Source organism: Perognathus longimembris, chromosome 9 (genome assembly GCF_023159225.1).
Source record: "Perognathus longimembris pacificus isolate PPM17 chromosome 9, ASM2315922v1, whole genome shotgun sequence".
NCBI lineage: Eukaryota > Metazoa > Chordata > Mammalia > Rodentia > Heteromyidae > Perognathus > Perognathus longimembris.
This window is the reverse complement of record NC_063169.1, coordinates 13,238,205-13,261,179: the sequence shown is the minus strand read 5'-3', so window position 1 is coordinate 13,261,179 and position 22,975 is coordinate 13,238,205.

Sequence of the window (22,975 nt, the reverse complement as noted above, 5' to 3'; positions counted from 1 at the left end):
AGGGGCCGGGGTGGGGGGTGATCCTGGGGCTTGAACTCGGGGCCTGGGCTGTCTCTGGCACTCTTTGTACTCAAGGCTAGCACTCTGCCACTTGCGCCACAGCACCACTTCCAGCTTTTTCTGAGTAGTTTCTTGGAGAAAAGAGTTTCATGGACTTTCCTGCCCTGGCTGACTTCAAACTGTGATCCTCAGATCTCAGCATCCTGAGTAGCTAGGATTACAGACGTGAGCCACTGGCACCTGGCTACAAAGTTTACTTTTAAGCAATCTTTTAGAGCTGGAAATGTAGCTGAGTGATAGAAGAAAGCTTGTCTTGCATGTTCAAGAACCTGAGTTCAATAAACAGTACCATAGGGAGAAAAAAAGATATCTTTAGAGCAATTGCTCTTTCTACAGCAGCAAAAGATGTCTCTCTGTTTGTGGTCAGTTCCTATTTCATATTTTTGTAGAAATTTAAATTTTATTTTTAACATTATGCTGGTACTAAAAGCGAAATGCATGCAGATGGCTTCTGTATTACTGGTGGACAATATCTAACAAAGACTTTTGATAGCCCATGTACTTGTGGCTTTATTGTGAAAAATATTAAATTAGGTATAGTTTGGTGAGCTCAGAAGTTCAAAGCCAGCCTGGGCAACACAGCGAATCTGTCTGTCTGTCTGTCTGTCTGTCTGTCTCTCTCTCTCTCTCTCTCTCTCTCTCTCTCTCTCTCTCTCTCTCTCTGTAGGGTCTCACTAGGTATCCCGGGCTGACCTTGAACTCAAGATCCTCCTTATTTCATAAATTCTGGGATTATAGGTGTGAACACTATGCCTGACCCAGACTTTTCCTTTAATTAAAAAAGGAGGAGGAGAAGGTGGAGGAGGGGACTCATTTAAAATAGAGATAGGGATGTAATTCAGTGTTCTACTACTTGCCTCACATGCATAAGGCTAAAAAGGAAAAAAGCTAGCAATAAAATGGCCTAGTGAATCATTGCCCTTAAATTAGCCACAGAAGAGATTATAGTTTAGGTATCACACTCATTGCTATTGCATAATCTCTTATTATAAATTTATTGATATCCAAATAGGACTAATAATAAATGTTCTATTCATTTTTTCTGCCTCTACATCCATGAAAGGTAGATAATCACACAGGTAATGAAATAATCACACAGGTAATGAAATCAGGACAGGTCTAATGTCATTTCTAAAAAAGAGAATGGTATTTGGCTATAAGGTCTTGCTCAACTAAATCTCTCTTCGTCTAGGTTAGCCCCTCACCCTGCATTGTAGTATACCTGGCCTTGCTTCCCCTATACATCCTTTCAAACACTCTCAGCCTGTAAGAAAGGTACTCTCTTTCCTTGGGTGCAGAGGGTCCCAAAGAAACCTGCTCTGATCATTGACTTTGTCTCTACTCTTCCATCTCCTCTGTTTTCCTAAAGTAGACAGACTCTTCACATAGCCTTTTTGGAAAGGATGTTGTGGAATCAACTTGATGTCATTATGAAGGTAAAATTTTATGGGATTTTTAAAAAGTGTGTGAGAAGGCCCGGCACCGGTGGCTCACGCCTGTAATCCTAGACACTCAGAGGGCTGAGATATGAGGATTGCGATTCAAAGCCAGCACGATCAGGAAAGACTAGGAGACTCTTCTTTTTAAAATTGTTATTATAAAGGTGATTTACAGAGGGGTTATAATTATACAAGTTATGTAAAGAGTAAATTTCTTTTTTAACAATGTCACCTCTTCCTTAGATTCTTATTTTCAATTAATCATCAAAAGGTGGGAGTGGAGGTATAGCTCAAGTGGTAGAGCACTAGCCATGAGAAAAATGAAAGCTAACCAACAACAACAAAAAAATAACAACCCTAGTTTAATGCCCAGGTCATGATTTCAAGCCCCAGGACTCACACACAGAAAGTATGTGGAAAGGTCACAGGCATGAGCCACTGGTACCTGGCTATGCTGATAATTGTTATATTTCATGACATACCTCAGACTTGGCTTTTACGTAAGTAATCATGTACTCTACAACCAGATAGCAGCAGATGTGTACATTTTAGTGTTTTTATATTTGCAAATGTGTAAATGAAATTCACATAATCAAGATTGAGAATAGTTTGAGGCCAGGTGTTTGTGTCTCATGCCTATAATTCTAGCTACTCAGAAGGTTGAAATATGAGGGTTGAGGTTCAAAGCCAACCTAAGCTGACAAATTCGAGGGACTCTCATCTCTAATTAGAAGTGTGGCCCAATTGTAAAGTACCAGCCTTGATTTAAAAACAACAACAGCAAACAACTAAGTAAGAGTGTGAGGCCTTATGTTCAAGAGCCAGTTCCTGCAAAAAGAAAAAAGGAATAATTTTGGAGAGCTGGGTACCGGTGGCTCATGCCTGTAATCCTACTCAGGAGGCTGAGAGCTGAGGATCGTGGTTCGAAGCCAGTCTGGGTAGAAAAGTCCTTGTAAGACTCTTATCTCCAATAAACTACTAAAAATAAAAAGCTGGAAGTGGTGCTGTGGCAAGTGGTAGAGCACTAGCCTCGAGCACAAAGAGGCTCAGGGGCAGTGCCTCGGCCCTGAGTTCAAGCCTCAGGACCAGCAAAAAAAAAAAAAAAAAGAAAAAGAAAAAGAGTAGGTTTGGTGGCTAAGAGGAAAGAAGAAAGGTGGAGGTTATTTCAAAATACATTGACACTATTTATGAAGATGAAATAAAGAACCTCAATAAGAGCTGTTAAGCAATAGGGAGATAAATGGGGTAAAGAAAGACAAAGCAATAGAGACCCTTCTTCTGAGGGAAATGTATGCACATCTGAAATTCCATGGTGAAGCTTCTGTACAATTAATATACACTAAAAATAAAAGAATGACAGGAAAGTAAAACGGACTTGAATTGGGAAGGGGGATGTTTACCAACCAGCAGGAGAGAATTGAAAGGATGAATATGGTCAAAGTAGTTGATTTGCATATATGAAAGTAGAACAATGAAGGTGACATTGTCTAAAATATAGAAATGTATTCTTACTGTTTGTTGTTTTGTCTTGTTTTTGCCAGTCCTGGGGCTTGAACTCAGGGCCCGAGCACTGTCTCTGGCTTCTTTTTTTGCTCAAGACTAGCACTCTACCACTGAAACCACAGAGCTACTTCTGGCTTTTTCCATATATGTGGTGCTAAGGAATCAAACCCAGGGCTTCATGTATACGACGCAAGCACTCTACCACTAGGCCATATTCCCAGCCCCAGAAATGTCGTCTTTACCTGAATTACATAACTGTAACCTTTCTGTACATCATCTTTTTAATAACAATTTTAAAAAGAAAAAAAATAAGTTGGGTGTTGGTCGCTCACACCTGTAATCCTAGCTACTCAGAAGGCTGAACTTTGAGGATCAAGGTTTGCTGCCTGCTCTGGGGAAGGAAAGTCTGTGAGACACTGGTCTCCAGTTAACCACCAGAAAAGTAGAAATGATAGAGTGCTAGCCTTGAGCAAAAAAAGCTCAGGAATAGCACTCAAGCTCTAGTTCAAGCCCCATGACCAATCCTCCTGCTCCCCAAAGAAAAAAGAAAGAAATAGCAAATTTAACATGAAAAAGAAAAATGAAATCTGTTGAAATTGTTTTAAGAAGTGGGAAGGGGAGAAGGGAGACTAACTAGGAGAGGTAAATCAAAATATGTTGCAGACATGTATGAAAAGTGGAATGAAACCCTCCTTGCAGAACTAATTATGTTAAGTAAAAAAAATGTAAAGAAAGAAAGAAACTTTGGGAAGGCTGGGCTTTCTTTTCTAAAAGACCATCATGCAAAAGAAACACCCAGGGCTGGTGTGACTGGCTTTCTAACAAGTCCCTGACATAGAGATAATTGATTTCCTCTGATCTCACCTTTGTTTCCACATCTATTGTTTCTGCTTGGCAAGTTGGCCCCAGATAACTTCCTTTTCTAGTTTTTCCTATGTGGTCTCCCAGGTGTCCTAAAGAATGCACACACTACTTGGAGCCACTGAGTGTTGACTGGTGAGTTTGCATGATGAGCATATAGGGCCAAAGAAGTTAGAATGGTGGGTCGCTTTCCAGTGTGTGACTGATCAGTATTGCACAGAGGAAAGAAAAATGTTTCCTTGATCATGACCAGCATTTCGCACTGCACATGTGCAGTGCAGTGTCAGCCCACAGATTCCAGGTGGGAGCCAGTGCTGAGCTCAGCCCAGCTGATAACCTGCAGAGGCCTGACCGTGGGTGATCATGGGGGCACCTCATTTAGGATAGGAAATGGCCTGAGTGTGAGCTCTGACCCAAAGCAAAGCTCTAGACACCCCTCTGCACCCTGCCAAGGGCATCCCACAGGATGGAGCTCACCTGTCAGGAATCGGCATCCACAGCTGCGTTCCAATAGGTGCCTCACACTAGCTGATTACCACCTTAGGACATGCAGGAAGGCCGCCTGGGATGGGGTGTCCTCCAGGGAAATCTGTTTGACTGGGGCATTCCTGATGGGGGAAGGCAGAGGGACTGGAATGAGCTGGGCTGTTTCTCTGTTTGGTTTGGTATATAGACCTTCTCCTCACTCTTCAAGCCTGCCCCCACCACACCGTGGCACACACACAATAGTGAACAGCTATTGGGTAAAAGTTGCAGGCAACTCCAATAACAAATGGGAATCTCCTTCCTCTCTTGATGTAATATCTTTTCAGTATCTAATTTCTCATCATCAGAAAAAAATACAAAGGCCAATAAACAGAATAAAGAAGTAGGAACAGTGAGCATGCTGTTACATGCTTGTTACCCCAGCATTTGGGCAGCCGAAGTAGGGAGATTGAAAGTTTGTGGCCAGATTGAATTACATACCAAATTTGTATCTCAAAGAATAAAATAAAATCAGGAGGGGTACAATGACAAGGAGGAAGAGTGGAGCATAAGAAAGGAAGAGCAGGGGACACCAGATGACCAGAAAATGACCATAAGGTTTTTATTTGTCCTTTTTTGTGGTACAGGAAATCAGAGCCAGGAGGATTCCTGCCCACATATGTTAGGCAGGCTTTCTGTCACTGAGCTTTATCCTCAGTCCCTCATGCATGAAACTCTAAAAATTAATTCAATCATAATACAATTATACAACATGAATTTTTTTCCTCTGTAGAATAAAATAGACAGATAAGGGTAACAAGAGTTTGGCCATGAAATTGTCCACAAATCAGTGGCACTATTGGAGGGAGGGCAGTCCCACATAGATTCCTGAACAACTAAGGAATCTAAGGTTATTTGAAAGAGAAAGAAATGAAATGAAATGTTTTCATTCTGAGTTGATTTTTGCTCACTAGGAATGTCTCTTTGTGGTTAAGCAGAAAGGTATTTGATTGATATCTTAATGTCTCTCTGGCTATGCAAAATGAGTATAATGCAAATCAGTTTGTGCTGTGTATTTCTGCATTTATCAATTGTAACTACTGTGTTGCTATCTCATTGGTCTTGAGATTTTTCTTTTCTTCTCTTTTTTTACAGTCTTGAGCCTGAACTCAGCCTGGGCACTGTCTCTGAACTTCTTTTTGCTCAAGCCCAGCACTCTACCACTTGAGCCATGCAGCACCACTTCTGGCCTTTTCTGTTTATGGGGTACTGAGGAATTGAACCCAGGGCTTCATGCATGAGAGGCAAGCACTGTACCACTAAGCCACATTCCCAACCCAAAATTGAGGCACCGTGAGTGTCTGGGCTGCAGTGGGGGTACGGCCTTATCTAGGTGAGCTCTTGGGACCCTGACACTACTCTTAGCCCTCAGTATCTGCCAACTGTTTCATTACTGATTCATAGGCCTTGTGATATCTCCTTACTCTGCTCCTCCATTCCTCTTCTTTTCCTGTCGTTAGAATATTTCACTACTGATGAAAAGCACGTTGGTCAGAAATGAATAGCAGGGCCTATGGTCAACATGGAGTTTGGGAAACAGTTTCGCTTCCAGGTTTCACTTCCAATCCACACACTGTATTTGTTTGGTTTCTCATAATACAGCTGGTTAATAAATGTCTCATCATTAGTGTGTGTGTGTGTGTGTGTGTGCGTGCACGCGTGCTCTGTGGCTTGAACTCGGGGCTTTGTGCTCTTGCTTGGCTTTTTCATGAAAGGCTGTGTGAGCCACAGCTCCACTAACAGCTTTTTGTTGGTTGATGGGAGATAAGAGTCAGATTTGTCTACCCTGGCTGTGTCTACCTAGGCTGGCTTTGAACCTCCATCCTTAGATCTCAGCTTCCTAAATAACTAGAGTTACAGGTGTGTGTTGTGCCACTGGTACCCAGCATTTGTTAATTCGTAGTTGTCTTCTTACTCCTTTGCTTCCTAAATGTTCTAAAGACACATGTTTTCTTCTTCTTTTTCCTACCACCCATCCGTGTTCAATAGTGTCTTATATCTGCCTATGTTTTGTTCCAGTAAATATTCACACTTATATTCACACTTTCCCATTTTCTTCCCTCTCCTTTTTTGTTCATATTAGGGTTTGAACTCAGGGTCTCAGGCTTGCTGGATAGTTGCTCTACCACTTGCCCTTTTTTGCTTAGTATTTTTTAGTTAGGGGCTCAAATTTTTGCTAGGGATTATCTTCAGACCACAGTACTCTTCCTCAGTAGCTGGCATTGTTGACATAGGGTTTTGATAACTTTTTGTCTGAGCTGGACTTAAACTGCATTTGGACTTCTATCATCCTGGTATCTGCTTCTGCAGTAGCTGGAATTACAGTATTGACCGCAATTTACCTCTTTTCCCCTTTTCTTTCTTTTTGTTTTTATAGTGCTGGCAAATGAACCCAGTGCTTTACTATTTAGTCACACCGGCCATAATATCTGTATGTTCATTTCCATTTAGCACACAGAATTGAAAATTTACTGAAAAATACTGTTCTTTCATATCTTCAAGCTTCTGTTGTATTCTTGTAAGATTATCTGGAAATGATGATTAATGTTCTGGAGTGGTGGCTCCGGCCTCCAGTCCCGGCCTTTAGAAGGATGAGCCAGGAGGACCTCCAGGTTAAACCAGCCTGGGCTACAAAGTGAGATGCTGTCTCAAAAAAAGTTAAGGGATTGTTTTAGAGGCTGAATTCTAAGAGAACTGGACATCAGCACCCCTTGGCTTTCATTTCTAGTATTGCAGGAAACTTACCTGAAAAAAGGGAAAACCAGGCACTGGTGGCTCACACCTGTAATGCTAGCTATTCAAGAGGCTGAGATCTGAAGATCACAGTTCAAAGCCAGCCTAGGCAGGAAAGTTTGTGAGATCCTTATCTCCAATTAACCACCAAAACAGCTGGAAGTAGAGCTATAGCTCAAGTGGTAGAGCACTAGCCTTGAGCAAAAATGCTCATGGAAAGCACCCAGTCTCTGAGTTCAAGCCCCAGGACAGGCATCAAAACAAACAAGTAAACAAATAAAAAAGAGAAACAAAGTCATCATAAAAATTATTTACAAAGTGTGAGTTTATACTTTACTCTTTCTTTATAAGTGTGTATTTGACAGGAAACCAGTTTCTAAACAAGTAAGTTAAGTTTGTTTCATAATAATGAATTGGAGTGAAGTCAACCATGTAATTTCTGCTTATGGATAATAAATTAATAAACAAATGTGTACTTAAAATTTTTGACAGGCTTAAACCTTTCAAAGAAAAAAAAAAGAATTGCACTGCCTTAGGGAGATTACAATAACAACGTGTTAAATATACACATCAGAAATTGATTGAAACATGTTAAAATGTTCTTTCTGAGCTACTTAACTTCAACAAAGAAATGCAGATGTACTTAAGAGCCTGTCTAGACCTGATCATGATTTGAAAAGGACAGTTCAGGACAAGAGAGCTATCTGTAGCAACACTTCTATCAACATCTGAAAGGGTACCTAAAAAATTTAATTTCCTTGAGTTACACTTGCTGCAGATATAAAAAAAATCATTACTTATTTTTGTTGATTTTTTTTAAAGTTAGCATAGTTGTACAAGGCGGGGGAGGTTATTGTGACACTTCCATACCTGCAAACAATGTATCCTGATCAAACTCACCTGCTCTAGCCCTCTACCTCACTTCTTATTTTATTTTTTGCCTGTCCTGGTGCTTGAACTCAGGGCCTGAGTTCTGTCCCTGAGCTTCTCTGTACTCAAAACTAGCACTCTACCACGTGAACCACAGCCCCACTTCCAGCCTTTTCTGTTTCTGTGATATTGAGGAATCGAACCCAGGGCTTCATGCATGCTAGACAAGCACTCTACCACTAAGTCACATTCCCAGCCCCCTACATTCTGAGCCCCAATTCTTAAAACAATGTCAACAGGTTTCATTGTTCTCTTTTCATATATATACATACATATATATATTATAACAAGTCTTTTTGTTGTTATTGTTTCATTCTGGTAATGAGTCTTTAACAGTGCTACTTCCTGCATTTTTGATGCTTCATTGGAAATAAGTCTCATAAGCTTTGCTGCCCAGGCTGGCTTTGAACTACAATCCTCAGTTCTCAGCCTCCTGAGTCAGTAGGATTACAGGTGTGAGCCACTGGTGCCCGGCTTGACTTTAGTTTTTATTTTAGAATAGGATTTAATTTTTTTTTAAGACGAGGGCTGGGAATGTGGCTTAGTGGTAGAGTGCTTGCCTAGCATGCACGAAGCCCTGGGTTCAATTCCTCAATACCACATAAACAGAAAAAGCCAGAAGTGGTGCTGTGGCTGAAGTGGTAGAGTGCTAGCCTTGAGCAAAAGAAGCTCAGGAACAGCATCCAGGCCCTAAATTCAAGCCCAAGAACAAGAAAGAAAGAAAGAGAAAGAGAGAGAGGAAGAGAGAGAGAAAGAGAGAGAGAATGAGAGAGAGAAAGAGAGAGAATGAGAGAGAGAGAGAGAAAGAACGAACGAAAGAAAGAAAGAAAGAAAGAAAGAAAGAAAGAAAGAAAGAAAGAAAGAAAGAAAGAAAGAAAGGAAAAAAAAAAGAAAGAAAGAAAGAAAGAAAGAGATGAGACAGGGTCTTGATATTTTGCTCAGGCTTGTCTTGAACTATTGCGCTCAAATTATCTTTGTACCTCAGCCTCCCAAGTAACTGGACTCACAAAGGAGATGCCTCTACACTCAGCTAGCTCACATACTGATATTAAATACAGTGTTATTGACCTAAGAGTCACTCTAATTATTTCTAATAGTTTGTAGATTGCCTTGGGTTTTCATTTTTGGGTTTTTTAGATAATCATTTAACCATTTGGTAAGGAATAGGTATAGTGATAGGACTCTGTCTTATCTTGGCTTTTTTTTTTTTGGCCAGTCCTGGGACTCAGGGCCTGAGCACCTTCCCTGGCTTCTTCCCGCTCAAGGCTAGCACTCTGCCACCTGAGCCACAGCGCCCCTTCTGGCCGTTTTCCATATACGTGGTGCTGGGGAATCGAACCTAGAGCTTCATGTGTAGGAGGCAAGCACTCTTGCCACTAGGCCATATTCCCAGCCCCTTATCTTGGCTTTGAAGAGACTGTTTCTAGCATTTTACTATTTATGATGCATGCTGTATGCTTTTTATAGATAGAACTTATCACAGAAGGACTCAGGCTCCCTGAGAATTACAGAAGTAACAGACTCCAGAATAGATGCATTACCCCATCTAGGACAAAAGTATAGATGGACCTTATTCACAGCACAGGAAATAACTTCTAGAATGATGATTTAGTTTTCTTAACTTCCAGTTTAAATTAGTATTTTTCTAGTCCATCTTGAGTCAGTTTGGTAATTTTAAAATTTATTTTTAACATACTTGATTTCTTTAATTTTCAAAAATATTGGTGTATAATAAAAAATTAAAAGTTTTTTTTAAGTATTGCTGTAATTTTGAGCCCAGGCCTTTGACCTTGCTAGTCAAGAGCTCTACCATATATCTCCAATAAACTACTCGGAAAAAGCTGGAAGTGGCACTGTGGATCAAGGGGTAGAGCACTAGCCTTGGGTACAAAGAGGCTCAGGGATAGCACCCAGGCCCTGTGTTCAAGTCCTAGGACCAGCAATAAACACACACACACACACACACACACACACACACACACACACACACATAAAATCTATTCCGTTTAATCTCACAGTTCTTGTGTTTCTAATAGATGGGTAGCAGTGGATGTCTAGACTCTGTTTGCATTCTTTCCAAATAGATTTTGACCGTTTCAGTATGTACTCTGAACGAGCTCATAAACTCACTGAAAGCAGAACATGTGACAGTTCTTCTGTAAGTATCAAGGAGTTGTTGCACCAAGACATAGGTATGCTTGTGGTATCCGAGTTTCCTGGGTGTCTGTTGGCAAGGTCATCAAAGTCAGTCAGCAGTGGCTTACACGCCTGTTATTGGAGCTAGTTAGGAGGCTGAAACCTGGAAGATCATGGTTTGATGTCAGCCTGAGCAGAAAAGTTCATGAGAACTTTTAAAAAATAAATAATACACTTAGATTTATCGATTATATTTCCAGAAGTATATAGTTGTATAAATAAATACATTTATAAATTTATAATTTGTAGATATAACTCATCACAGAAGGACTCAGGCTCCCTGAGAATTACAGAAGTAACAGACTCCAGAATAGATGCATTACCCCATCTAGGACAAAAGTATAGATGGACCTTATTCACAGCGCAGGAAATAACTTCTAGACTGATGATTTAGTTTTCTTAACTTCCAGTTTAAATTAGTATTTATCTAGTCCATCTTGAGTCAGTTATAAATAAATTTATAAATAAATACATGCTCATTTATCTACTATTTTTATAGTAGCTTAGTTGTACTGGGGGGTGTTCATTGTGACATCTCCACACTTGTAAACAATATATCCCTATAACTTCAACCCCCCCTCCCTCTCCCTGTAAAACTTTTTAAAAAATAATTTTAGTATTGTCATGTAAGTGTATGACCTCATCAGCCCCCAGCAAAGCAGAATTCTACAACTTTTGCTAGAATATATAATTTTAATTTTTTAGCATTTCAGGAAGGATCCATTTAAATTTGCTGACATCTTTAGCACCAGAGAGAGAAAAAGCCACCCCAGAATCTCTGGCCTGTGGCTCCTCATATGGGCCCCTGGCGAGGTGGAGTTGAGTGGCATTGCCTCTTGACCAAATGCGTGGACTATGGACTCACTGACACCCTGTTCTGCCAGAAAAACCCGACCTCAGGGCCACTCCCAGTGTGGGGACATGGGCATTTTTTGATTGATTGTATCATGGTATGCAAAAACATCCGAACTACAGTTTCTGTGTGGCATTAAATGAGGTCAGAGTATGTACGACCTAGGTTTTCCCAAGTGGCTTTGATCTTCATTCTTTAAAAAAAAAATCTCTTTCCCTTAGCTTTATTGAGGCATAATTGACAAGTAAACATTTTATATATTTAAGGTGCATAACTCAGTGTGTGTACAACTCTGCATTGTGAAATAATCGTCACCATCAAGCTAATGAATGTACCCATCAATTTACTGGGCACTGGTTTCCTCCTGGGAACACGTAAGGTCTTCCCTCTTAGCAAAGTCAAATACTTCAGCAAAGGTGCCTGCTAATTGCCACACCATGCATCACAGCTCCCCAATGTATTCTTCCTGCAGAACTGATAGCATATTCATTTTACTAGGGTTACAACTATATTCTCTTAAGACAAGTTAGAATCACCTCAAATAAGACAAACATCCTTGGGGGGGAGGGAAATGGGGAGGGGGAAAGGTGGGAGGGGAATGAGGGAGGAGGTAACAAGTTGGATAAGAAATGTACACACTGCCTTATGTATGAAACTGTAACCCCTCTGTCCATCACGTTGACAATAAAGAAATACATTTAAAATAAAAAGACAAACATCTAATAAGAAGGGAAGAAAGAGCTCTAAGGGTTGGGCCCCTTTAAAGTGCTCGATTCAGTTCAGTGCCTCCACATAATCCTGCTCTAGTCCAGGCTGATGAGGGAGAGGGTGGTTCAGGAAGGCTTGGGCAGTGAGCAGCGTCCCTGCCCTAGTGGGTTTGGGGTCAGTGGAAGGCTACTGCCATATTCACATCTGTGAGCTCAGAGGAGCGCATCGTGGTTAACCCTGTTGCCACTGAGGGATCAGCTCTGTGTTTGGAACATTTCTAACAGAGGATTAACTAGCGATTAGCCCGCATAGTTGCCTCCTCCCTGTGAGCATCCAGGAAATCCTGATTTTTCCCTTTGGCTGCTACACCTGTGGGAAACTGAGCTGCTCTTCCTATGTCATTGGAAACTTTGTATGGTCTCTCTGTCAACTGTGACATAAACTTCAAGTAACTGATAGCCAATCTTGAATATATGTGGCCTCTTTCTCTCTAGCACTCAAGCTTGTATGCCATTTGGAACTTTTGTACTTATTGACAAGCTAGTTCAGGGACATGAAACACACATATACACTCTGTGTGTGTGTGTGTGTGTGTGTGTGTGTGTGTGTGTGTGTGTGTGTGTGTATGCTAGAACTGGGGTTTGAACTCAGGGTCTAGGTGCTTTCCCTGAGCTTTTTCCTTCAAAACTGGCACTTAACCTGTTGAGCCACAGCTCCACTTCCAGCTTTTTGGTGGTTAATTAGAGATAAGAGTCTCACAGACTTTCCTGTTTGAGCTGGTTTCAAACTACAATCCTAGGATCTCCACCTCCTGAGTAGCTAGAACTACAGGTGTAAGCCATCAACACCTAGCTAGTATACATTTAAAATTTTCTTTTTCTTCCAGGAAGTTCTGAGGTCAATATATAGACAGGACTCTGCCCATCTTTCTTACTTGTAAAGGTTCTCAGGCCCCCAGGTGAGCATACTGAGAGCATGGATCAACAGGAATTTTAAAAAATCCAACAAACTAAAAACTAATGTATCTAGAAGGCATTTCAGCAATTGCTTGCAAAATTCGGTTTCCTCTAAGATACATAGGAAATGCATTCTTTTTTTTCCCTTCTTTATTGTCAAAGTGAAGTTCAGAGGGGTTAGAGTTTCATATGTAAGGCAAGTACATTTCTTATCCAACTTCTTACCTCCTCCCACCCCACATCCCCCCCTGCCTCCCCCCTCCACTCCTCCCCCCCATGAGTTGTACAGTTGGTTTATACCATATAGTTTTGTAAGTATTGCTGTTGCATTGGTTTGTCTTTTTATCCTTCATCTCTCAATTTTGGTATTTCCTTTCCCTTCCCTAGTTCCAATACATACATACATACATATATATATATGTATATATATAGTATCCAGGGTACTAAGATCAGATACAGTGATAGCAGGGTAAAACCACAGCAAAGGAATATGAGAGGGAAAAAAACAGGGGTACAGTTTTACATGGCATGCTGAAAATAATTACAACAATGATATACCACTTGTTTCCATAACTTGGAGTTTATTTCGCTTAGCATCATCTTATGTATTCATATGGGAATAGCTATTGGGATATTGTGGTCTTCTGCTATCCTAAACATGTACTAATTATTAGGAAATGCATTCTTTTGAGCTGGAATATCTCCAAATATTCAATGACTGTTAGATGTCCTATCTGCGTTGTATGTTTCATTTTGGAGCTCTTGTTCTTTTTCTTTCTTTCTTTTTTTGCTTGTCATGAGTCTTGAATTTGAATTCGGGCCTGAGCACTGTCCCTGAGCAATTTTGCTCAATGCTATGATCTACCACTTTGAACCACAGGGCCACTTCCAGTTTTCTGGTGGTTAATTGAAGATAAAAGTTTATAGACCTTCCTTCCTGGGCTGGCTTTGAAGCAAGATCCTCAGATCTCAGCCTCCTGAGTGGTTAGGGTTACAGGCATGAGACACCAGCACCCAGCTCATTTTTGTTTTATTTATTTATCTCAGTTGCTGGACTGTCATCATTTCAGTGTCCACTCTGAAAAGTGTCTGGGCCTCTGTCTCTCGAGTAGTGAGGATTACAGGTGTCAATACTGGCTAACATTTGTTTCTTTACGTGTGTGTGTGTGTGTGTGTGTGTGTGTGTGTGTGTGTGTGTTATAGGCAGGTGCTGGGACTTGAACTTTTTTGCATGTCTTTTTCACTCAAGCCTGGCTCTCTACCACTTGAGCCGCACTTTGACTTCTGGCTTTTTGCTGGTTAATCAGAGATAAAACTCACATGGACTTTTCTGCCTGGGTTGGCTTTGGACTTCAGTCCTCAAAACTCAGCCTTCTGAGTAGCTAGAATTACAGGTGCAAGCCACCGGCATTCAGCTTTTTACACATTTTTTCCCCTTCAACCAGAACGTGAACTCCTTAAAAATGAGTGTGCTTAGCATGATATGTGAGACATGGCATAGTTCCCATTGAAGATGCTTTTCCTTAAAGTGATAAATGAAGACAAGGAGTTGTCTGCTGGAGAAACATGTGAGTAGTTTTTTGTGTTTTTTTTTTTTTTTTTTTTTTTGCCAGTCCTGGGGCTTGAACTCAGGGCCTGAGCACTGTCCCTGGTTTCTTTTTGCTCAAGGCTCGCACTCTACCACTTGAGCCACAGAGCCACTTCAGGCTTTTTCTATATATGTGGTGCTGAGGAATCGAACCCAGGGCTTCATGTATACGAGGCGAGCACTTAATCACTAGGCCATATTCCAAGCCCCAGTGAGTGTTTTTTATACTTAGGTACTATTAAGAACTACAGTGGCCTTTTCATTATAACTTCCCAGTGAAGAATTTCTGCCTGGAGAATTCATTTTGCATAATGCAAGCATCCAACAAATATATATATATACATATTCATATGTATACATAAATACATGTATATATACATATAGACATTTTCATATGTATATATACTTGGAAATACCTCATTTAGCACTGGGTCCAGTCACTGAAGAAATATTGGAAGAAGCCTGATGAGTCAGTCACCTTAGCACAAATCTTCAATGCAGAAAAATCTTTTGATCAGCACTTGGATAATTTTGAATGCAGAAAAGCCTGACATGAGTCAAGAGACCAAACACTGAAGCCAGTTTTTGTAATCTGCTTACAAGGAATTTCAGTGTTTCATCTTGTCATTGTGTAAGTTAGCATTTGTCTTATTGCAATTTGTCTTATTGCATCAGTTAGCATTCACCTTACATTTTATGTTTCCTTTCTGCCTTTGTGTCTTTTGTTGTTGTATTTTTTTTTTTTGCCAGTTTGGGGCTTGAACTCAGGGCCTGAGCACTGTCCCTGGCTTCATTTTGCTCAAGGCTAGCACTCTGCCACTTGAGCCACAGCACCATTCTGGTTTTTTTCTTTTTTGCCAGTCCTGGGCTTGGACTCAGGGCCTGAGCACTGTCCCTGGCTTCTTTTTTGCCCAAGGCTAGCACTCTGCCACTTGAGCCACAGCGCCACTTCTGGCCATTTTCTATATATGTGGTGCTGGGGAATCGAACCCAGGGCTTCATGTATATGAGGCAAGCACTCTTGCCACTAGGCCATATTCCCAGCCCAATTTCTGTTTTTTTTCTATATATATGGTACTGAGGAATTGAACCCAGGCCTTCATGTATGCAAGGCAAGCACTTTACCACTAGGCCATATTCCCAACCCCTTGTTGTATTTTTGTGCCAGTCCTGGGGCTTGAACTCAGGGCCTGGGCACTGTCCCTGAGGTTTGCTCAAGGCTAGTGCTCTACTACTTGAGCCAGAGCACCACTTCTGGCTTTTTCTGAGTAGTTTATTAGAGATAAGAGTCTCACAGACTTTCCTGCCTGGACTAGCTTCAAACTGTCATATTCAGATCTCATCCTCCTGAGCACCTAGCATTATCAGCATGAGCCACTGGCACCGGGCCCTTTCTGACTTTTGAGACCAAAAATTACTCACTACTGCTCTATATTTATATGACATTTTTGATACTATACAGCAAGAGCTTATAGTACCATAGCAAGAACTTAACAAGTTCAGACTTGCTGAGGGCCTCCATTTTTACACATTTGTATTTTTTTTAAATTTTTTTTGGGCCAGTCCTGGGCCGTGAACTCAGGACCTGAGCACTGTCCCTGGCTTCTTTTTTGCTCAAGGCTAGCACTCTGCCACTTGAGCCACAGTGCCACTTCTGGCCATTTTCTGTATATGTGGTACTGAGGAATCAAACCCAGGGCCTCATGTATACGAGGCAAGCACTCTTGCCACTAGACCATATTCCCAGCCCCCATTTTTACACCTTTGTGGATTTATGATTTAGACATGGCTTTTCCTCTCCTCTTCTAAGTCACAGGTCATCCAGTAACCATCTGGTCATAACTGAGTATTTTAGGTAAACAGAATGGAGGGTTGGGGATATTGGTTACTGGAAGAGCTTTGCCCTATGCTCTAAGGTTTCTTTCCCCAATGAAAGAAAAGACTGAGTAGTGTGTGTGTGTGTGTGTGTGTGTGTGTGTGTGTGTGTGTGTGTGTGTGTGTAGGTGAAACGGGGGAAAGAGAAAGGGAAGAGGAAAATAAATGAGGGTTACCTTTTTTTTTTTTTTTTGTCGGTTATAGGGCTTAAACTCAGGGCCTGGGCGCTGTCCCTGAGATCTTTTGCTCAAGGCTAGTGCTCTACCACTTTGAACCACAGTGCCACTTCTGGTTGGTCTTCTAGTGGTTAATTGGAAATAAGAGTCTCACAGACTTTCTTGCCTGAGCTGGCTTTGAACTTCAATCCTCAGATCTCAGCATCCTGAGTATTTAGAATTACAGGTGAGAGCCACCAGTTCCCAGCTATCAGCTTTGCTCATGGTATTAGATCTAAACATGGAGAAGACCTTCTTATCTCTTTCCAACCTCCAGATCAATGTTGTACTCATTTGGAACAAATAATCTTAACACCTGGCAGTGAGTGCTTTGGACCTAGTTCTTCATATTATATACTAGAGAACTCTTCTGTTACTGGGTGAGATCATTGTTCGTTTGTCTTCCGAATGATTCTTTGAGACTCACTCAGGATTGGTCAATGAATGGGACATGTTGGAGGTGACCTGCAGAAATGACGACCGAGCCACTGATGTGTGGCCTGGGGGTGGGTGGGTGGGGGGCTGGGGCAGGAGAGGAGGAAGCTGGGTGTGGGGAGAGGGTGAAAAGTGTGGTGAACAGTGTTGAGCTGCATGCTGCAAAGGATTGGGACATAGAAGCTCTGTGGGGCAGGATAGTGGTCTGTCTTGTTTCAGGGCTGCCTTGGGCACCAAGAGAGCGTGTGTGTGTGTGTGTGTGTGTGTGTGTGTGTACCAGTCCTGGGGCTTGAACTTAGGCGCACTTGAGCCAAGCTCCACTTCTGGCTTTTTGGTAGTTAACTGGAGCTAAGAGTCTCATGGACTTTCCTGCCTGGGCTGGGTTCCCACCACAATCCTTAGATCGCAGCCTCCTGAGTAATCTTTTTTTTTTTTTTTTGCCAGTCCTGGGCCTTGGACTCAGGGCCTGAGCACTGTCCCTGGCTTCTTCCCGCTCAAGGCTAGCACTCTGCCACTTGAGCCACAGCGCCGCTTCTGGCCGTTTTCCGTATATGTGGTGCTGGGGAATCGAACCTAGGGCCTCGTGTATCCGAGGCAGGCACTCTTGCCGCTAGGCTATATCCCCAGCCCCCTGAGTAATCTTTTGATGTGCCGTAAGTCCTTAACCAACTTGCGTTTAGTGAAGGAGGGATGAAAATATCCCCACTGTGGCTGAGATGTAGAGAATAAGGGGAAACTTAGAATAGTAGTTCTGGAAGGAAAAGAAAAAGAAAAAAGAAAAGCAGGACCTTACAAGGCCCCTTGTCCCATGTCAAAGATAGGGGCTGTGTGTCGCCAGTCGCCAGTGGCTGTCATGCAGAGATTCTAGGCACGGGGGTAACATTTGTCTGTAGTGTACAGCTGTCTTGCCAGCCTTTCATGGGGAGCACCAGTAAGAAACTTATTTTGCCTAACCTAGTAAAACACACATAGTCACAAACACAATTGAGGTCATTCTTTAGGAACAGAGTTTTGTGTTATAAAGTATGACATATTCAGTTGTTTTCTGTTCTGATTTTTTTTTTTTTTTGCCAGTCCTGGGCCTTGGACTCCGGGCCTGAGCACTGTCCCTGGCTTCTTCCCGCTCAAGGCTAGCACTCTGCCACTTGAGCCACAGCGCCGCTTCTGGCCGTTTTCTGTATATGTGGTGCTGGGGAATCGAACCCAGGGCCTCGTGTATCTGAGGCAGGCACTCTTGCCACTAGGCTATATCCCCAGCCCCTGATTTTTTTTTTAATCACTGCTAAATCTGGCTTGGTCAAAGTTCATGGCCTCGGTATAGCCTGGCAAACATTCCTTTGGGGTAACAGATCATTTATTTTATTTTTTATTGTTATTATAAAGGTGATGTCCAATCGGGTTACAGTTACATAAGTCAGGTAATGAGTACATTTCTGTTTTGGACAACATCACCCTTGTTCTCTCCCAGTTGTCCCTTTTGGGAATAGGTATTTTATTGATAAAGTTGTGTGCTTAAAATTATAGAGACAGCACCCCTGGGTGGTCTAAGGAGGGTTAAAGCATGCCGGTCTGCCAAGTGCAGAGTGAGTTGGTGAGGGGTAGAGCTCCTGCTTAGCATGTTAAAGGCCTTGTTGCCCCCCCCCCCCAAACAAGCAAGCAAAACAAAACAAAGCACAGAATGGGAATCTAGAGAGATGCCAGGAATCTGACCAAGAAAACTCACCATAGATTGGCAAGGAGGCTTAGCCCGGCAATGGTGGCTCATGCCTGTAATCTTAATTTCTCAGCAAGCAGAGATCTGAGGACCCAAGTTCAAAGCTAGTCAGAGACAAATATGAGAAACTCTTATCTCCAACTAACTAGCAAAAAGCTGGGCGCCAGTGGCTCACACTGTAATCCTAGCTCCTCAGGAAGCTGAGATCTGAGAATCTCAGTTCAAAACCAGCCGGGGAAGGGAAGGAAAGGGAAGGGAAGGGAAGGGAAGGGGCCAGCAGGGGCAGGAAAGTCTGTGAGAGGTTTTTTGTTTTGTTTTGTTGTTGTTGTTTTGCCAGTCCTGGGGCTTGAACTCAGAGCCTGAGGCACTGTCCCAGCTTCTTTTTGCTCAAAGCTAGCACTTTACCTCTTGAGCCACAGAGCCACTTCTGGCTTTTTCTGTTCATGTGGTGCTGAGGAATCGAACCCAGGGCTTCATGCATGCTAGGCAAGCACTCTACCACTAAACCATATTCCCAGCCCCCCCCCCCCATCTCCAATTATCCACCAGAAAACTGGAAGTGGATCTGTGGCTCAAATGTAGAATGCTAGCCTTGAGCTAAAGAGCTCAGGGACAGAGCCCAGGCCCAGAGTTCAAGCCCCAAGCCCCACAAGGAAGGAAGGAAGGAAGGAAGGAAGGAAGGAAGGAAGGAAGGAAGGAAGGAAGGAAGGAAGGAAGGAAGGAAGGAAGGAAGGAAGGAAGGAAGGAAGGAAGGAAGGAAGGAAGGAAGGAAGGAAGGAAGGAAGGAAGGAAGGAAGGAAGGAAGGAAGGAAGGAAGGAAGGAAGGAAGGAGCAAACAAACAAAATGGGTGGAATCTTAGGAGTTAAACAATCCGGCTGAGAAGGATCAGAATGAAGTAAACCTGCTCAAAGATGAAGCTGTGTGCTCTAATTTCCATGATTCCTTCCAGCCTCTCCAGTCAGTGAGCACTTTCCCTGGGCTGTGGTTTAGAGGAGCAGTGACATGGTCATGGTTTTATAAACATGGAACCTGATGTAAGGAGATGACTTGCTGCAAGATGAGATGCCCGGAAGAGGACAGGCTTCCAGACCTCCTTATCACTGGTCTGGGCATCTCCCCTTTGCAGTTCACCGCGTCATGCATAGGCATGAGAAAATAATTGGGAAGGGAATTTGACAACCCAGATTTGAGCAGTTAGACATTCCTGAACTGCCAGGGGAATATTCTGTGGCTAATACTGCTTGACTGGCACCATATTACGATGAAAATGGAAGTGTGTGAGTTGCTTCTTGAGAAATCTAGGCAATGTTTAATCTGTTTCATAATGAGAAAGCATGTATCTAAATCTTGGTCACATTGTATGTATGCTACCTTGGCTGAAAGAGTGAGAGCAAAAAAGAAAAAAATTAGGAACTATTTTCATCACAAAAATGTTCAAGCCTGGGAGAGTGATTTTCATCTCAAGAACTGGGTAAAGGGCTGGGAATATGGCCTAGTGGCAGAGTGCTTGCCTCCTACACATGAAGCTCTCGGTTCGATTCCCCAGCACCTCATATATGGAAAACGACCAGAAGGGGCGCTGTGGCCCAGGTGGTAGAGTGCTAGCCTTGAGCAGGAAGAAGCCAGGGACAGTGCTCAGGCCCTGAGTCCAAGGCCCAGGACTGGCCAAATAAATAAATAAATAAATAAATAAATAAATAAATAAATAAAAGAACTGGATAAAAGGATGATAGGTAAGATGTGGTTAATAAGTAATGTGCATGAATCAGAAAGCATTTGTGGATGGAAACCAGGCAATAAAATCCCCTGGAAATTTGCTTTCTATCCCACACTGCTGCGTTTCAGGGGGAAAAGGCTTTTGAGGACATCACAAAATAGCCACTTAATATTGACCTACCATTTTGTGTGTGTGGTGCTGGGGATTGACCCTAGAACCTAGCACATACTGGGCAAGGTCTCCACCACTGAGCCACATCCCCAGCTGGGTGTCCTACTGTCTGACAGGAACTTTAGCCAGGATTGATTTCCATGGGAAGCCCACGTGTGCCCCGGGCTGAGAGGGCCACCGAACGAGCAGCTTAGCTTATTGATTTCATTAGGACTCATGAAGCTTGATACTTTCTTTACTCTCTTAGGCAGGGCCCTGTGCATATCATGTGTTGCAGAAGGACATTTTGCTCAAAGACAGGCCACATACACAATGATGTGATAACAATGGCAAATGATTCCTGTTGCCCAGTGGTTTTGTTTATTTGTTTTGTTTTTGTTGCCAGTCCTGGGGCTTGAACTCAGGGCCTGAGCACTGTCCCTGGCTTCTTTTTGCTCAAGGCTAGCACTCTACCTCTTGAGCCACAGCACCACTTCTGGCTTTTTTTTCTATATATGTGGTGCTGAGGAATCGAACCCAGGGCTTCATGTGTACGAGGCGAGCACTTTACCACTAGGCCGTATTCCCAGCCCTGCCCACATGTTTTTGGCTAGGCTGGTGTAACAAAAACCTACTGAACTGGATATAAGTAGAGGAAGTGTGGCACTGTACCCCAGTGGTAGAGTATGTGCTAGGCTCTAGGTTCGCTCTTCAGTCACCATCTAAAACCAGAAAAAGAAAGCACATCACTTTTGATCCTTCTGCTTACAAAAAAAAAGAAGTTTATTATAAAACAGTATGTTATTACTATGCTTGCCCCAGCCTTGTACATCTTGTGTTCACCATACCTCTTCTATTGCACCATTTTTTTTTTCTTTTTGGTGGTACTGGGTTTTGCCCTTAGGTCCTTGTGATTGCCAGTCAGGTACTCTACTACTTAAGCCATGCCCCCTGACCTTTTTGCTTTTGTTATTTTTCAGTTAGAGTCATCCACTTTTGCCCAGTGATAGTGTAGACCATGATTTTTCTACCTATACCTTCCACATAGCTGGGATAATAGGCCTGAACCACCATGCCTCGGGTTTTTGTTGAGATGGAGTCTCACTAGCTTTCTGAGATACTAGCTGTGAGCTACTGCACCTGATGACATCATTGTCTCTGTGCTTGATTTGGTCTCCTTTGTTTCTTGTCCATCATGTCCCTAGGAACAATCAGCTAGCTTGGGTGTGGCCTATGCCAGCCTTGGCCGACAAATCTGTAAGATCCTTATCTCTAACTATCCACCCAAATAGAAGAATAGTAGCACCAAATGAGGGCTTCAAGTGACAGAGCATCAGACAGGAGTGAAGAAGCCAAGCAAGATACCTGACTCATGTGATGGTAATCCTTCTGCACATCGCCTTTAGAATAACAATAAAGTAAATTAAAAAGGAAATTTCCTCCACCCTCTGAAAGTAAAAAAGAAAATAAAGAAGAAAAAGTCAAGCAAGAGTTTAAGGTCCTGAGTTCAAGCTCCAGTACACGTATACAAAAAAGTTCTTTTTTGCTTTTCAGTATAACTATGAATATTAATTTATCTGTATTTTTCTGTATTTGGAATGGGAAAAGGGAGAGTCTAGAATTTTCTTACTTTTTAATCATTTCAATCAAACTCCTTTGACTTAAAACTTAACTTTGGTTTTAGAAAGTATGCTATTGTGTTATTATTTTACCCAACCTATGTGCAGGGTAGCATAGATTATTGATGAAGGGTATGTAGTTTTTGTTTCCAGGTTATCACAGCTACTGTAATTTGCTGCTGATAGGAACTAGAAATAAATCTTGTCGTTATGATTAGGGACATCTGTCTTTGTTTGCATGAACCTAAGTTAGTAAATGTTAAAGGAAAGAAAATAAAACAGATTATTATTCTGTATTATACCACCTCTGAGTCTGACAGGGCCCAAACTTCAATTCTTACGTGATCCATTTCTCAGGAGAACCCCTCAAAGCTGAAGGAGTGCCTTTGTCTGTTTATCTCAAAGGAAACTGGGCTTTCTGTGTCCACTCAGAAATGTAAATTCTAAAATAAGGGAACATAAAAGAATTTAGCCTGGTACCTGTGGCTCACATCTGTAATCCTCGCTACTCAAGAGGCTGAGATCTGAGAACTGTAGTTCAAAGCCAGGCAAGTAGGAAAGTGCATGAGACTAATCAGCAAAAGGCCAGGAGTGGAGCTGTGGCTCTAGTGGTGTAGAGTGTCAGCCTTGAGCAAAAGAGCTCAAGCCAGTACAGGCACCAAAGAAAAAGAACTTTATTGACTCACACAGCTGGAAAGCCCCCGGGTAGTCCTGGCTGTAGGGATGGTTGCTTTTTCATCTTCTGTTCTGGTATCCTCCAGGTGAGCTCCATTCTCAGCTAGGCCTTCCTGCACCTTTACCATGAAGTGCCTTCTCCCCAAGTCGACTCCTTCCTCTCCAGAGCTGGCAACTCCTGCAAAAAGAGAACTTCTCCCTTCCTGTTGCTCCAGAAAAGAT